Source organism: Pinus tabuliformis, chromosome J (genome assembly GCF_031772625.1).
Source record: "Pinus tabuliformis cultivar Carrire ecotype Pingquan chromosome J, CPIR1, whole genome shotgun sequence".
In the NCBI taxonomy this organism is placed as follows: Eukaryota; Viridiplantae; Streptophyta; class Pinopsida; order Pinales; family Pinaceae; genus Pinus; species Pinus tabuliformis.
In genome coordinates, this window is record NC_142295.1 from 139,004,504 (window position 1) to 139,016,061 (window position 11,558).

The window sequence follows — 11,558 nt, forward strand, 5'->3', positions numbered from 1 at the left end:
TCGAGTTTGTTCTTTACCATTGATTTCTTGCATTTTCTGGGTTTACGAGTGACTGAGCAGTTAGAGGTTTTGCTTTTTGAATAATTTTTTTAGCGATGTGCGATTAGCACTAGGCGCTAATAGCGCATCGGAAACTGCCTTCGTTCTTTGATCCGGGCCTCTCTGATGCATTTTTTTCCTTTTGTGCCTTTTTCTTTACTCGGTACAAAGCTTCAAAATTTCATGAAAATAATGTTTTCATGAGCTCTTTGACCTTGGCCGTCAATCTGCCTGTTGATATCAGCATCATTCAATACTTATTCGACCCTGGCTCTAAATGAAAGATCTGTAATGGATGGCTCAGCAGCATTCTGTGAATCTATGGCTTTGTTCCATGTGGGTGTCTTTTCTCTGTTTTTAGACATTGGAATTTTAGCCTTTTTCCTCATAGCTTCCTACACATTGCTTCGTGTAACTTTTGTTTTTTTCTTTATTCCTGCAATTCACAAGTGAGGAGAGAGTGATGATAATAAAATAATTGACAAGAAAGCTTTAAATGCAACGGATATGTGAAAACATGCCACTTGACGTAAACTGGCTCTTCGAACAACACAAAACCATATTTTACTAACAAGTGGCGTATAATTCATTAGTTGTCATTAAAGCGCGTATCGAGTTCTTGGTTTATGGAAAACTTTTCTTGAATATTGAGCTAGGGAAATTTGCGATGGAATGTTTCTGCGATTTGCATCGCAACATTGCATTTCGTAGTATTGCATTATCGTGCTATCGCACTATCGCACTATCGTTATGTATCTTTTATGCAATTTCGCGAGGTGCGATATGCGATATCTCATATCGGCGATTCTTTAAGGTTTTTCAATGTGAGTTTTTATTAATGCATGTGATGGAGTTCGCGTCGCATTCTCGTAGTTTACCATTTTTACTCATAAGGAAATTTCCTATCATTCTTTGTGCGATGCGATGTTTCTTAAGGAGTAAAATACATGAACCTTAATTTATTTTTTGAATTTTTTTACTAAGGGTCCCCACTTACCTAGTGTTATTGCTAGTACTTAAATAAGGAGGGGGGTTCTTGGTGGCCACAACAAGTAGCTCTGGCGATAGTGAGGCTCAAGGGCCTTTTTATTATTGAACAATAAGAGCAAACCATAAACAACCAAAACCCTAACTCGAGAAGATGTAACGCCAAGAGTTTATGGGCCCCGTTGGGGTTAGTTGGACAACCAACTTCCGAGATTGTCACTGCATCATATTATCTCCGTTTGACACCCATGATAGCCCATTGGAAAGTTCTATCTTTAAGAACTATAACAAAAAATACGATTTTATCATAAAATCGCTCACAGTAAATTGCCAAAAAAGTTTAGGGCCTCAAAATGGCTCTGGAAGTTTAGGACCCGAAAAATCGGTGTGATACAATTAAAGAAACTTAAAAACTGAAAGAAATAGTTGTGGGTTCTAAATGGGATAGACGGTTGGCCACCAACATCCACTTGGATCATTTTCATAAATAGAAAATAATATCTATAAATCTAATAAAATGAAATTAATATATTTAAATAAATGCCATTTTTATAAGTAAAAACTAATGTCTAACGATCTAATAAAATGAAATGAAATTTCAACTTATACAAAACTAATATATAAATATGATTGTGCTAATGGAATACAATTAATATAAAACTGGTGTTATTGAAAACCTAATCGAATTTCAACTAATAATACGGTATTCGTATCTAACAGGGAATTTTGATATTTTTTGGCCCGATTAGGGCGAATTTTGTGACTATGGTTTTCAGTGACTTGTACCCATCCGTATCACCATGACAATGACAATGGGCAAGTGGATCAGGGTGGTACGAGAACACGAAAATAGTGGACAAACTAAGAGTTATTAGCGATGGTTTAGGCCCGCGTCGTTTCCACCCGCCATGTTTGACTTTCGATCACGAGGAGAATGTGCCAGCAGCATTATTATTAATAATGGACAAATCCATGGGTTCTCATAGATCTCAGGATTTGCCTTGCTCGCTGCTGAACCAGAAAAATTCAGCTGATGGATCACCATTGCAATAGCGAAGGCAAGCTCTTGTCCACAAACATGGATGGAAAAGTCATTACCTGCAAAGGTATGGTATGGTTTGGTTTGTGTTTTCAGCTTTTCTTTCTGTAAATAGTATTGCAGCTGTGTTTGATTAAAGATAAATTCAATTTAGTGGTTTTGGTTTATCTCATTTCATTCTGTAAATATTATTGCAGCTGTGTTTTAAGATTAAGGATAGATTCCATTTAGTGTTTTTGGTTTATCTCATTTCATTCTGTAAATAGTATTGCAGCTGTGTTTGATTAAAGATATATTCAATTTAGCGGTTTTTGTTTTCTTTGTGTGAATGGTGTTGAAATCGTAATTTCAACGCTGCCTACGTACACATCCAAAACCACCAGCATGAAACCACAAACCACCCAGACGATATCGCACCACCTTCCAGCGAAAAGCAGTTTCCGTATATTGGCCTCCGATGCGTTTTGGTGCAGGCACGTGGCTCTCGCCTGACGTAAGCAGCTCTGACATATCGGGAGCTATCGTTCACTCAAGTGAGGGCTTCTGATATCTTTCTCCACCGTCGAATCAGCTCCCGTGTCCTCCGCCGTCCATCAATGAAACCTCAAACCTGCATATGAACCAACAATTAAATGCTTTGCGTGGAGTGAAAAATTAAACCTGGTTGACCGCCTGTTCCGTCTGAAAAGAATTAAATGGAATTAAACCCGATTCGTAAATGGTTGGTAAAACATTGAATTTCAACCACACAGAAGTATGGGCATATATTATATGTTCCTTTTAAAAAATGAGCGTTGACCATATGCATTGAAAAAGGCCACGGTAGTTGAATGCATTGTATTGAGTTTTTAATATAATGAGCCAAATATATATGCTCATGTGTGGTGACCATTAAAAGTGTGAAGTGCTCCGAGGTTGATATATGTGGACTATTGTAAAAGGAATAGTGGGGGCAACGTAGGTTACATAGATGGTAAATTGTATGCACAGCGTGTGTGGTGAAAAGAAGAACGCATATGAGAGTGCGTAAAAATAGTTTTCGCTGCAGCGAAAAAAAAAACATGTTGACGTGCAAGAAAACTATGGTGATGCACAGAAGTGCATAAGTGAATGTGAATGTTTTTATGCGTATAGTTCTGTTGATTTTGTAAAGAAAAAAAACACACAGCAGTGCGAAGAAATTACATGGAACAGGTTGTAATATTTTTGTGAGACATAGTAAAACAGAGGAGTAGCAAAAACCATGTGTGGTTTTGCACAGCAGTGCACAAAGAAAATGGTGGAGCGTTTTTTTTGTAAGTCTGTGTGAAAATTTGTTTTACAACAGTAATGTAAAAATGGGTTTTACAGCAGTAAACCCAGCGCAGTGAACTCTCAGGTGGAGAGAAAAGACAGAGTTTTGTTTTTGATGGGTGAAAGTAATTTTGGTAAATCCCTCTGAGTGAAAGAGGATGAAGTTTGTATCAGGCTTTATATTTTAATTAATAGAAATGTTTTATGGTGTGTAATATTTTGTTCAGTCAATTTTTTTAAAGCTTCCCTGTGAACAAAAAGATCCTGTGGCAGAAGAAAACAGAGCATTGGCTCTGTGGTGTTAATGTTTGTTTGGTTTTGGTATTTTCCCATTTAAAAATGCCCAATAGTGGTATCGGAGCTAGTCCAGGCTCTTTGAAGGCTCAAAGATGCTGAAGGAAGGACTCTTGTTGCAGCAGTCAAACTTCTCCAGCAGTGTGAAGACTCAGCCAAAAGAGTTAAGGTATTCCTGAATCTTTCCTTTGTGTTACTGTTATAGAAACAGTCAGTGATTAAAAAAAACACAGTCAAGTATTTAAAGCCTAGATAAGAATGGCAAGGTCAAAGAAGAAAGCCTCCAAGCCTGCTAAAAATGTGTCTCCCTCCTCTACTAAACTAGAAGGCAATCTGTTTGAAAGCATTTTATTTGAAACCCCAAAGTTTGATGGAAACTTTGATGTATGGGAAATAATGATGATGGCTTTCCTAATGTCTGAGGGGATTGAAGTCTAGGAGTCAGTGATTGATGACAGCAAGATGGATAAAGAATCCATGGAGTATGATGCACAAGCAGCAAAACTAATCTTGGATGGACTCCCTGATTCTGTAAAGAAGAATCTAGGACAATATACATCAGCAAAGGATATATGGGACAGACTGCATGACCTTCATGCAAAGGGAGCACTGACCATGACAATGAGTCAAGAAGAATCCATCATAGAAGCTGAGAACGAGAAGCTTGACCTCATCAAGCTTCAAGTAAAAGAAAGAGATGAAGAGCTTGCCAAGCTCAAGAAGGAGCTTGATCAATGCAAGAGGAAACATCATGAAGAAGTCATATCCATGACAAATCAGCTGAATGAAGCAAAGAAGCAGGCAGATGCTTTGACAAGTCAACTTGAACAAAGACACATGAAAGTGAATAAGCTTGTAGAAGAGATTGGACAGTACAAGGTAGAGGTCTCCTCCCTTAAGTCCGAACTACAAGAAGCCAGGAAGCAGGCACAAGGAGCTGAAAAGAAAATGAAGAGTAGTCAAGCAAAAGATGAAGAAATCTCCAAAATGAAGACAGATATTATCTCCTTCAAAATAGTAGCAGCTGAAGCTACTCGTAGTAAAGAAGAAACTGAGGGACAACTAGCAAAGAAAAATAATGAATGTGAAAAGTTAGAAGAAGAGATTGTCCTCCTCAGGAAGAAGGTTGAAGGGATGAACAAAATAATGAAGAGCTCTCAAGCATTGGATGACATGCTTAGCTATCACCGATCCCCATTTGATAAATCAGGACTTGGGTATGTAGGTGAATCCTCAAACAAGGATGAGGATGCTTTAAGCAAAGGAGATGTGAAGAAGCCAGAAAGAGATGGTGATGCTCCTAGTTCCAGCAAAGGCAAGGAGAAAAATGAAGGCTGCAATAGAAGAGATCCTGCTCCAAGTAGAAAACCAGCTCCAAGAAGAAATGTAGCTGATGTCAAAGAGGCAAGAGGCAATGATTATCATCAAAGAATCTCAAGGCAGCAAGGCTTCAGAAGTACATCAAGGAAACCTCCATCTCCCAGGTACCAAAGTTCATTTTATGGTTATTGTTATGCTTGCTCAAACTTTGGTCATATGGCAAAAGATTGTAGAGCATTTCATGGAGATAGATGTTGTGGTCCCCGACAATCTCCAATAAATAATTTCACAAGAAGAAATCATGAATTATCATTCATGAATAAAGTTGAATGCTTCAAGTGTCATAACATTGGGCATATGGCACGTGACTGTAACTTGACATGGGCTCTTACACAAGCTAGACCCATGCAAAAGAAGAAAGTTACACAAGTATGGAGAAGGAAGGAAAGGCAATCTGAAAACCCCTTGAACTCCCCAGCGGATCTAAATTTGTTTTGAGAAGAGTCTGCCAAAAGAAGACAAGCATACGCTAAAGGAGAGCTTGAATTTTTTTTTGTTTTGTTGAACTGTATTAACAGTCATTTGTTGATAGAGGATGTATTGCAGCGCAACAGTTGCAAATGAAATCTTTGTTAATCCCTCTAAAAGGTAATATGCAGCAGTGATGAAATCAGCAATGTTTTTGCTTTGTGTTTATGCAATATGCACAGAAATGCATAAAGAAGAAAAGATGGTAGCGCTGAAATGTAAAGAGCAGCAGCGAGATAAGAGAAAAATGCAAAGCATGGAAACCCTCACAGCAGTGGGAAGACAGAACATAAAACAGCAGTTTGGAAATTTTTTTATGGAGCACATGGATTAGAATGAACAGCAGTTTGAAATTTTTTTTTGTGGTGCACATGCATTGAAATGCATAGCAATGGAATGTAGTTTTCCTTTTATGTAAAGTGAGAGAATATACTCACAGCAGAGTGAGTATAATACACTGCAGATGGAAATGTTTTGTATTGGGAATGAAAATGCAAAGCAGTGAGAAGAAAATGAGAAAAAGGCAAAACGCAGCAGAGCGTAAATGCCCAGTGGCTGAGAATGCAATGAAATTTTTCACACAGCAGTGAAAAATGTAATGTTTTTTATGCAATGCAGCATGCAAAGAAATGCATAAAGAAAAACAAGGACAACAGATTTTTAATGCACAATGGTGAATGATAATGTGTGGCAGCAGAAAAATGAAAGAAATTGCACAGGAGTGCATTGTGTAATTAAAAAAATGAAGACTAAGATTGTGTGAAGCAAGGGTGCATGAGAAAAGGCAGCAGCCTGTGTTATTTTTTTGTGGAGAATGAAGTGCCAAGAGTATGGGCACACAGCAGTATGATGAAACAAAAGGCAGCGATAGTGCAAATTGCAGAGGCAATGCAGCAGCAAGAAGTTTTGAACAGCAGCACATGCAAAAGAAATTTTCCTTACAGCAGTAAAGGTAAATGTAATGAATTTGTTGTTCATTGAATTGAAATGCAATATATGCAACAGCAGTGAGTGTAAGAAATGTTTACACACAACAGTGTAAATTTGTAAATTGGGACAGTGTAATTGTTCCAGAAAAGACAGAGTATTATGTCTTTGAAGAATGCACAACAATGCAGAGTTTGCAAAGAAATGTAAGTGAAGTGCAGCAACACAACAACAAGTGTAGACACAGCAGTATGGGGTAGACACAGTAAAGAAGATGGCACAACAGTGCAGCAGAGAATATGCAGCAGCATAAAAGAACAGTGCAATGATTGTTTGTTTTTGAAACTGCATGTAAAGCAGTGTCTGTTTGTAATCCCTCTGTTAATGAGGAAGGTGCTTTTCAGCACAGTCATTTGGTGAAACCCTCTATTAAAGAGGAAGATGCTTTTCAGCATAGTGTGGTAAATCCCTCTATCAAGAGGATGATGCTTTTCAGCATAGTCACAGGTGAATCCCTCTGTCAAGAGGAAGGTGCTCTTCAGCACATTGTTATGGTGAATCCCTCTATCATGAGGAAGGTGCTCTTAAGCACAGTTTCAGGTTAATCCCTCTATTAAGAGGAAGACAAATTTGTCGTTTGTGGAACTGCATCAGAAGCAGTTGGTGAATCCCTCTATGTGAGGAAGTGTTTGGGTAAGATTGAATGCCCAGTAGTTGAAATTAAAGGGGAGTGTTGAAATCGCAATTTCAACTCTGCCTACGTACACATCCAAAACCGCCAGCATGAAACCACAAACCGCCCAGACGATATCGCACCACCTTCCAGCGAAAAGCAGTTTCCGTATATTGGCCTCCGATGCGTTTTGGTGCAGGCACGTGGCTCTCGCGTGACGTAAGCAGCTCTGACATATCGGGAGCTATCGTTCACTCAAGTGAGGGCTTCCGATATCTTTCTCCACCGTCGGATCAGCGCCCGTGTCCTCCGCCGTCCATCAATGAAACCTCAAACCTGCATACGAACCAGCAATTAAATGCTTTGCGTGGAGTGAAAAATTAAACCTGGTTGACCGCCTGTTCCGTCTGAAAAGAATTAAATGGAATTAAACCCGGTTCGTAAATGGTTGGTAAAACATTGAATTTCAACCACACAGAAGTATGGGCATATATTATATGTTCCTTTTAAAAAATGAGCGTTGACCATATGCATTAAAAAAGGCCACGGTAGTTGAATGCATTGTATTGAGTTTTTAATATAATGAGCCAAATATATATGCTCATGTGTGGTGACCATTAAAAGTGTGAAGTGCTCCGGGGTTGATATATGTGGACTATTGTAAAAGGAATAGTGGGGCAGCGTAGGTTACATAGATGGTAAATTGTATGCACAACGTGTGTGGTGAAAAGAAGAACGCATATGAGAGTGCGTAAAAATAGTTTTCGCTGCAGCGAAAAGAAAAACATGTTGACTTGCAAGAAAACTATGGTGATGCACAGAAGTGCATAAGTGAATATGAATGTTTTTATGCGTAGAGTTCTGTTGATTTTGTAAAGAAAAAAAACGCACAGCAGTGCGAAGAAATTACATGGAATAGGTTGTAATATTTTTGTGAGACATAGTAAAACAGAGGAGTAGCAAAAACCATGTGTGGTTTTGCACAGCAGTGCATAAAGAAAATGGTGGAGCGTTTTTTTGTAAGTCTGTGTAAAAATTTGTTTTACAAGAGTAATGTAAAAATGGTTTTTACAGCAGTAAACCCAGCGCAGTGAACTCTCAGGTGGAGGGAAAAGACAGAGTTTTGTTTTTGATGGGTGAAAGTAATTTTGGTAAATCCCTCTGAGTGAAAGAGGATGAAGTTTGTATGAGGCTTTATATTTTAATTAATAGAAATGTTTTATGGTGTGTAATATTCTGTTCAGTCAATTTTTTTAAAGCTTCCCTTTGCACAAAAAGATACTGTGGCACAAGAAAACAGAGCATTGACTCTGTGGTGTTAATGTTTGTTTGGTTTTGGTATTTTCCCATTTAAAAATGCCCAACAAATGGACAGCTGCTGTAGCATGGGACCAAAGCAGGGTTTCGTCATAGAAGAGGTGCAAGTGGATCCTCCTCAGGCAATGGAGGTCCGAATCAGAATTACCCACTCTTCTCTCTGCCATACTGATATCACATATTGGACGATATCAAACGAAGACGCATTTCCTCGCATATTCGGCCACGAGGGTGCCGGGTAGGATCTTTAGTAATTAGGTTAAAATTTTGTTTTGGAAAAAAAAATGTTTTTGCTAGTTTAGTTTGTTCGTAGATATTTCATTCATCATCAAAGTCACAGTAATTAGTTGGAAAATAATTGTTTTTGAGAATTTAGTTTGTTTTATATTTTGAATAGACATTCCATTCATCATCAAAGATATAGACATAATAATTATATTTAACAGTTACAATTGTGAAATAGACATGATCATGCGTTGTAGTAATTAGCTTACAATATAGTTTTGAAAAAAAATTGTTTTTGTTAATTTAGTTTGTTCTATATATTTTGGATGGATATTCTATCCATCATCAAAACCATAGTAATTATACATAACCATCAAAACCATAGTAATTATACTTAACCTAACTGCTGTTGTGAGACAGACATGATAATGCCTTCTGGGTGGTATTTGGTTTGTAGTTTCTATCAATGGATACTTCTCCTTCTACTGTAAGTGGTTTAATTTGAACTTTTAATACTGAACTTCTAAATATTCAGGATAGTCGAGAGTGTGGGAGAGGGTGTGACAGATCTCCAGAAAGGAGACCATGTGATTCCTCTGTACAATGGTGAATGTGAAGATTGTCTACTGTAAATCTAAGAAGACCAATCTGTGTGGTGAGTTTAGAGCAAATCCCTACAATACAATGATGAGAAGGGATGGGAAATCTCGTTTCTCCATTGGTGGAAAGCCAGTTTATCATTTCATGTCTTCTATATTTACCGAATACACTGTAGTGGATTATGCTTGCGTTCTCAAGATCAATCCAGAAGTTCCCTTGGATATAGCATGCTTGCTAGGTTGTGGACTGGCCACAGGTATCACACTGTTCAGTTTGATGAAATCAGAATTCACAGGCTTTCAATCGTATTAGTATAATGATAGCTGCTGACTCTCTTCAGAGTGCTTTTAACCATGGACTCTGCTACCATGTGCGCCTGCAGGACTTGGAGCTGTATGGAACATAGCAGACATCGAACCCGGATCAACAGTTGCTATCTTTGGCCTTGGCACTGTGGGTCTTGCAGTAAGTGATTTGGTTATCCATGCTATTTACATGATTGTTGTGCTGGCTATCTTTCTTCAGTTGGTTTCTTAACTGTGAACAGGTTGCAGAGGGTGCCAGGATAAGACAAGCATCCAGGATAATAGGCATTGACACAAATCCCAACAAGTTTCCTAAAGGTAGATGCTCTTTTTCTCAGACTGACTGGTAAAATTAACACAAAATTTAGTAGGCAGGTTGTTAGCCTCTTAATCTGGGTTGTTGTAACAGTTGCAGAGAATTGTTGAGTTTCTTATGTTTAACGCTAACACCAGTTTGGTCCTGAAATGTCTTACCGTTGCAAAGGTAAGGTGCTGGTCCTGAAAGGTCTTACCTCTGCAAAGGTAAGGTGCTGGTCCTGTGTGAAAGGTTGTTCATAGAAGGAAGTAAAGTCCTAGTAGAAGCCAGAAGGGTTTGCCATGAAAGGCAGTAAAATCCTTGTATAAGAGTTGTCTTGAAATTTCTTACATAAGTTTGATAGGTCATATATACTTGTTAGAATGGTTGGCCTTGACTGAGATCTCAACCCTGCTCAGTCAAGAAAATGTTTGAGGCAAGTTACCCATACCATCCTATTTGTCAATAGGATCTTCATCGCATTCTACAATATACTGAGCCTAACTCACAAGGATAGTTTGGTGGATAGAAATTTCTTTGAAAGTAATTATTTAGGCATGGAATGAACTATCAGTTAGATGTACCAGAGTATATATTGTTCTCATCTCTGAGATAAAATGTTATCAAGAGTTTCACCACTTGCACTACTTACATTGCAGCCAAAATCCTGGGAGTGACAGACTGCATCAACCCAAAAGACTACGAAAAGCCCATTCAGGAGGTAACCTGCAATTTCATATTATTCTTGTATGTAATGGCAATCTCTCCAATACCTATTAGCTCCCAATCTCATGAGAAGAGAATCATTTTTGCAGGTGATAAGAGACATGTCAAATGGCGGTGTGGATTACGGCTTTGAATACATTGGAAATACAGATATCTTATACCAGTGCTTTCTGGCCACCAATGATGTAAGAACACCCTCTGTTCCCCATTTTCTATTGAGAACAAAAAATATTAGATATTTAAGAAGCTGTTAACAACGAGCCGAGATATCGCGGATCTGAGAAAACTTACTCATTTAAGAAACTGATAACAAAGATCCTAGATATCCTGGATCAGCTGAAACCTACTAATTGATTAATGTCCAGTAAGGTCTGCTGGGGATATCCATAAACAAAACCGTGAAGCTGCATTATGGTTCGTGTGTCCTCATTGTCAGTGTTTTGGTCAATTGGGTGGGATTGCAGGTCTGGGGCTTGACAGTATTGTTGGGATATGATTCGAGTCCAAGAAAGCTAAGCCTTCTTCCAACAGAGTTGTTTATGGGTCGGAGGATTGTGGCATCTCGAGTCCAAGAAAGCTAAGCCTTCTTCCAACAGAGATGTTTATGGGTCGGAGGATTGTGGCATCTATATTTGGTGGATTCAAGGGAAAATCCCAATTGCCTAATCTTATAGAAAAGTGTGCAAGCAAGGTAATGAATCATCAGATGACATACAATGGTTTTAAGAAAATTGTATTTAAAACTAATGGTTCATGCTTTATTAGTTTTCTTACAATATGCATTTTGATTGCAGGAAGTCCAAGTAAAGGAATTCATTACCCATGAGCTGCCTCTTGCAGATATTAACAAATCATTTGATTTGTTGTTAGAAGGCAAGAGTTTGAGATGTGTTCTCCATCTCTAACCAAATATATTTTCCATTTTCTTCTGCCCAGCAACGATATATGCAGGAGATAGTCAATTTCGTTACTTCTAATATTGGCTTTGTC

At 38.3% G+C, this 11,558-nt stretch overlaps 1 pseudogene across 1 annotated transcript; it reads left to right on the top strand.

Moving 5' to 3' along the window:
- Positions 1 to 1,977: 1,977 nt before the first annotated feature.
- On the top strand, positions 1,978 to 11,128 carry LOC149226018 (alcohol dehydrogenase-like 3; annotated as a pseudogene). The gene is made up of 8 exons (XR_016248277.1): positions 1,978 to 2,132; positions 8,476 to 8,655; positions 9,178 to 9,498; positions 9,625 to 9,707; positions 9,790 to 9,865; positions 10,502 to 10,563; positions 10,658 to 10,753; positions 11,033 to 11,128. The product of XR_016248277.1 is annotated as an alcohol dehydrogenase-like 3 (transcript).
- Positions 11,129 to 11,558: the final 430 nt, after the last annotated feature.